Below are 6,095 nucleotides of genomic sequence, written 5' to 3' on the forward strand. Positions count from 1 at the left end.
GAAGTACATCTGTAGTTAGTGTACCCATTGATGTGTCGTATTTTCTTCCTCGATGAGCGATGTATCTAGCAAGAAATCGAAACCCTTCCACTGAGCAATCTGTCTGTTGTTCAATAGCCGGCGATTCGGTAGGTGTTCTGTCATCTGATACAAAGAGATTTTCCATTTCGGTTTCGCCTTCAATCATTGCCAAGGGTTGTGTCATATCTTGTAGAATTCCTTCTAATAATTTCGATGTCAAGAAATCTCCATCATCTTCTTGCGCGATAGGAACTTCATTTCAAAGAGGGATTTCATTTATATTTTTCCCCATAAGCAAAAGCCACAAACGGTGTTTAAATTCGATTGGTGTCGGATGGTCATAGCAATTTCTTCTTGCATTTCATAGCGATCTTTAGTAAGGGACACTGCGAACTGGTTTTCCTTTGCGCAGGCAATCAGGAGATATGCACGAATATGTGCCAACTCTGCTATGGGGACTATATTTCTGAACACTTTGAACTTCATTTTGATGTGCCCATTTTTGGCCTCTAATGGCCATCTGTCTTTTGTGATTACACGTGTAAAGTTTGAATCAACTGCTTCATGTTGTTTGGAACCCTTTTGTATAAGAGCCTGCATGTTGGCAAGATCCCTGCTTCCTGCAATTCAGGTATGGAATCCCGAAATCCTCGATCGACCATGCTATATCAAATCGGCAAATTATTAGCAGCATCTCTGAACAGGGAGTTGGTATCTTTGGCATCGTTATTTGCACTCAGGAATGGGCCTATAACATCGATAATAAACCCAGACGGTGCGACAATCATCATTGGCTTTACAAGAGGACGACACTTGTGTACACTGTAATTATTGGACTTTTCAGTACATATGTAAGTACCTCCCATAACTAGCATAATCTTATTTGCTGGAATTCCATATACATGTAATTGTCTATTCCACTCCGGAACTTGGGTAAGAACGAGATCGGGATCTTTGTTTTTAATACTTAGAACAGTGGGAACAAATCTTTCTACCAAGACCTCCCGAACAGATTGCAGTGTTCTACATACTCCACTTTCAACTTTGTATTTAAATAATGCAGCTAGGAAACTTTGTCAAATCATTTCGCAGTTTCATGAGAAGCATTGCCAATCTGTTTCAACATTCGTGTTGGGACTTGGTCGCAAATGGGAACAGAACTGACAAAGATGCATAAATTGTTCCTTTTTTTTACACCAGTGAAAGCAAATAGGTCATTGTCCTAAACACAGGCAACATCAATAGCGTATGAACAGGGTTCAGTTTGAACACTACAACTAATCATATCCACTTCAGCCGAAACAGTTTCGCTACAAGCACGACTAGCCACTGGAACTTCCTTAAGCAAGATTTTAACTTCTCACCAACAATTTGTACAGAGCTAATTAACTTCCGCTACAAAACAGAAAGATTTCTCAAGCAAACCACGCAAGTAACTTACGGCCTGTAACTCCATTTGACCTCCAATGGCTCCTTTCCGTTTGCCTTGAAATCATTTTTCCCATACCCCACACCTTGATGGCTGAATATTCGCCATAATCACAACAACCAATGTTACAAACAATTATGCGAAACGAATCAAAGATAGAATATCCTCGTTAACTGAATTCCATATCACAGCAATGTCACTCCGGAATGATCATCCTCAGATTGAAAAAAATACATGCACAGTAGTGTAAACAGGCACTAAAAACATTCTGTAGCATCAAGCGATACCACAAATACAATTCGCAGTAAGTAACGTAATTGAACGATACGCTGTCTATTGGTGGATTCGTTGCTCCAGGTTATTACGCTTGCACTATCCTCTCTCCTACACTATCTATACACTATGCTCCTGCGATGATGATGTTGTTGATCTGGTATTATTCTGCCCAATGGCAGGTCTTTGATCCAAAGGTTCTTTTCGAAAGATGAACTCAGAGAAACATTATTTGCTGCGACATATTATTCTATACGCCGCAAGTAAACATTCTCGATTTCCGATTATTTGTCCGGCACAGTAGTCGGAACCTATAAAAGTCTCCAGCGTGGTTTTTAATTATTATTTGCCGGTGTTTATGCTTTACACGCTGTCCAAAATCCAGCTTCCTACGCTGAACCCAAGATTCCTAACAAAATCCATTCGTCACATGAAGTATCCCATATACTCTATTATAAAATATTTTTGACATTTTGCTCCATCTCCATAATAATTACTTTATTTCTGAAACTAAATTTTTTCATAATGTGTTAGCTTTATACCTTCCTGAAAGCACCAGAGGTTTGCAAAAATTTGACACTTGAATTTTGAGCTCCTTGTGTCAGGGGTTATTTTCATCCTATTTTTCACTGAAAGAGATCTGTAATTCAACAAGGAAATAATTATATATATATGATAATTAAATTAAAATTCATCGTATGACAAACATTTTACCATTTAATATCGTAAAAATCTGTTATATCGGTATTGTAACAGAGCGGTGTTTGAACGATTGACCATAGAAATTAAAACTTCTATTAGTGATAATTTCAGAGTCCTGTTTTATTATAAGTGTAAACTAACAAGAAAACATTCCGATTTGGTTTATTTAATTGCTGAAAATGGTTACTAGCACTGGATTCCGCACCAAAAGAAACAGAAAAAGAGGGTGTTTAGTGACAGACCGTATACAGGATGGAAGATAATTGAAAGCAAAGTGCGAATGTCTAGATCTAGAAATTGTCTAGAAATGATATGTCAATTTTGAAATGGGTAGATAGATTGGATATGAGGAATGAATGTATAGTTCAAATGACGACGTAATGTGAATCATGAGGGACATCTGAAAAGACGCCATGTTGGAATTAGCTCAAGAATAATATACGGGAAAGGGATCATGCGGCATATGGCCATTGACGCACACCATCTATTAAAATCAACAGTGACCAGTACAGTTTGAGATCTCTGTTTAATTTCAACTGTTATAGAACTTAAGACTGATTGTGGAGTTGATAGAAAAATGACGACATCAGAGTGCACATTTGAAAAACGATAAAGATGTACAATCGGGATCGTCACAGCTGTCTCCGGTATTGAAACTAGAGCAGTATTCGACAGGTGTCACAAATGTGCGAGGTGTTGTTTGCAAATATCCAGTTTTGTCTAAAGCATATTTAATCACAGCTTGGAACCTTGGTGCTGTAAACAGGAAGTGGGTGAGTGATTGCAAGCTAATGAAGTTGTCCCGTTGTCATATTTTGAAGTCCCATGACAAAAAAGGTGTCTATTATATATTTTACGAAATTCGTATATGTACGAAGAAGAACACATCCAGTGGTTGTATGAGTAACGTGCAACCATCAGGGATAGGAGTCGGGTAAGTTCAATATTGTCCATTTTCTGCACCAACTCTTAATCTTTATTGGTCCTCCATAAATCATCGAGGAGCAGCAGTTATATTTGCTTATAGAAGGCCAGAAAACATCAGTTATGAACTCCTTCAGGCTGTCCTTGGTCGTGTTTGCACTTTTACCAGCATATGAACGAATATTAGGTGGATCGGAAGGCTTCTTGGCTGGAAAGTGGCTTCATTCACGTTTGTGGTTGTCCCTCATTCACGTCACCTTTATTGCTACATTACCATAGGGTGCGTTACATGGTACTGCTACGTTGTCGCAGCGCATAACGCCTCCTGTTGCAGAGGTCTCTATTGATTTCAGTAGACGGTGTGCGTCAAGAGCCATATGCCAGTTGATCCATTTAACGTATATTATTCTTGCGCTAATTTCAACATGGCGGCTTTTCAGATGACCCCTATGATTCACATTAGACCTATTCAGCAGAGTTCTACATGCACTCCTAATATCCAATGTTTGACCTCAATCTCTCTACTCATTTAAAAATTAACATAGCATTTCTAGACATTTTCTATGTTTTATCTTCCTCACTTATCTCCCACCCTGTATACGGTCTACCACTAAACACCCTCTTTTTTTCTTTCTTTCTTTTGGTGCTGGTAATCATTTTCAGAGATTGAGTTTACCAAATCGGAATGCTGCCTTGTAAGTAAATCAGAAGAAAAAATGGTGTTGATCATTGAACACCGATGACGACTATTTGTTTTGGTAGGTGATGAGTCAGAGTCGGCCACGGTGGTTTTCGGTCGGAGTGGGTCATGGTGGGTGGTGGGCCAGAGTGGATCAGAGAAGTTCACAGTGGGTCATGGATCACGATGGGTAATAGATCAGTGTATCGTGGGTCAATTTTTCATTTACCCATTCCATCTCTGGACACTGTTATTATAAATTTGTATTGTAATCAACTTATTTAGTTGATTATCCAATCAGGCATATTAATAATTTACGAACATAAATTAAAATTTATTAAGGCAAATAACAACGAATGGATTGGCGAGTAATCTTCGCAGAATAGAATTTTCGAGACAAGACGAGGAATAGATTTCCGAGAATCGAGACGAGACAGAACTCATAAAAAGAATTGCGAGACGAGACAAGATAACGTTATTTGTCGTGAGGAACACTGAGTACAATTTTTGATTACTATTTGATCAGTAGGTCTCGTTTCTAACAGCCCTAGTGCTGAAAGACAAAGCTAAACCTCCAACGCAGTTAATCAATAGGTTTGAGACTGATTAAATGTCAGTGACGCTTTTTAAAAGTATATACATTTAGGAGCTTTAAGAATGTAAAACTAAAAGCATATTTTGGTATGATATAGAGTCAAGATCTAGATATTTTAGATATCACCTCTGCCTTTCTTTGACAGATTCAGAAATTAGAAAAATAGAAATCGCAATGGGATTCAAAAATAATACCTCTCATTAATGAGGTGAGGTCCAACAGTTCACTCAAACCCTTCCTTTCAAGGTGTAGTTTAAAGCAATAACTTGTCTACTGTTCTGAGCCGATGTAGGTACTCAGCTTGGCTTGTTCTTGTTGGTTGGGTCTATGGTTAAAGTTTAGTATCTATTTCTGTGACCGGCGATATGAAATGTAAAGCAGCAGATTTATCCGGAATCGAACCACCGTAATTCGTTTAACTTTCAAAGTTGTCATATCAGGAATTAGACCTAAAACCTCTTACAGCAAAGACATGCGCCGAAGCTACTATAGCAGTGGGAAAGTTTGACTAAGATTATGTGATTATTATTTAATAACGTTTTACGATTATATTCCGAGGACAACTGAGCCTTCTATATATTATTTAGACTTATGTATCTCTTCATGTATAAGACAAAATCCAAAACAAAATGTATATGTATTTAATAATTTAAAATGTTACACTATAGTATATCTTATTCGTTTAAAAGTTCATTCTTTTCTAGTATACAACATGATTTTATTTAATTACAGTTCCCATTCACAAATTTCATAATACATTTTCAGACCAATGAATGTATTTAAAAAACATTTTTATTGAGAAATTAGAACTGTAAAGTTTAAAATTAGAATGTAAAACCATTATTTAAAAAAAATCCATAATTGCGCAAACACTGTTGTTTAGCATGTTCGTTTTGGTTCGTTCGTTGGTTTTTCGTCCGAGAGAGACTGCTAACCAATTTGATGTCTCTGAAGTAGACAATTCTTTTGGCATGAAGAATGTGTTTTTGGTGTAAATTACGTCATTATGAAATGTTTTGTTTCCTGACGTATGTTAATCTTTAGTACCAACCATGAATATCTCTTATCTTATTTCATAATTTCATAATTTCATTAAAAAAAATAGTTCTTAGAGTGGATTGGAACCTTTGATCTACTTTCTCAATCTCAAAGCATTTTAGCACTGGACTATTGTTTTCAGTAAATAACGTGGTTCCCTTGATAGTTCAGGTAAATAGACAGTGAGCAAAGTTAGTAGTTAGTCAACACTGTGTTCAATTGTGCTTAATTTGCTTTATAACTTAAACTATGTATGGAAATCTATGCATAAGCAGAAATATTTAGATTCTGCAGTTATAAAAATATTTTTAAAACAGTTAAGTATAACGTAAATCTCATGGGACTTACATTAAACTTTCTGTATGAGCAACAAATGAAAATGAAATAAGCAAAAATGAATATATATATATATAGGACCGTTTTCCGAAAATATT

The sequence above is a fragment of the Thermobia domestica genome, chromosome 14 (assembly GCF_964235325.1).
Source record: "Thermobia domestica chromosome 14, izTheDome1.hap1.1, whole genome shotgun sequence".
Lineage (NCBI taxonomy): Eukaryota > Metazoa > Arthropoda > Insecta > Zygentoma > Lepismatidae > Thermobia > Thermobia domestica.